Source organism: Lipotes vexillifer, unplaced genomic scaffold (genome assembly GCF_000442215.2).
Source record: "Lipotes vexillifer unplaced genomic scaffold, Lipotes_vexillifer_v1.1 scaffold382, whole genome shotgun sequence".
NCBI lineage: Eukaryota > Metazoa > Chordata > Mammalia > Artiodactyla > Lipotidae > Lipotes > Lipotes vexillifer.
The window spans coordinates 584,020-584,310 of NW_006780611.1; the positions used below are offsets into that span (position 1 = coordinate 584,020).

At 63.2% G+C, this 291-nt stretch overlaps 1 protein-coding gene across 1 annotated transcript in view; it reads right to left on the reverse strand.

The window, feature by feature from the left end:
- The window catches only part of PANX2 (pannexin 2), a 9,160-nt gene that overhangs the window by 8,497 nt on the left and 372 nt on the right, over positions 1 to 291 (reverse strand). The window lies entirely within an intron of this gene.

Consider the following 291-nt stretch of genomic DNA (forward strand, 5'->3'; position numbering starts at 1 on the left):
CCAGGCCCCCCCCCCCCCACCAACCGACCACAATCTGCCCACTTCTCAGGGTCTTCATCCCACCACCCGTCCCAGGACCCCGCCCAGATGCCGTGCTTTGGTGTCCGCTGTCCCCATCACCTGTAACTTCCTTTCTTGGTCCCCACCTGGCCACTCCTCCTTCCCTCAGACCCTGCCCACTCCCCCTTCTGGTCGCCCCTCTTCCACACCAGACCCCACATCTCCTTGATGCCTGGGACCGCCGGGTCCGCCAGGTGTGAGCCCACGGAAGGTAAATTCAATACATCGGAA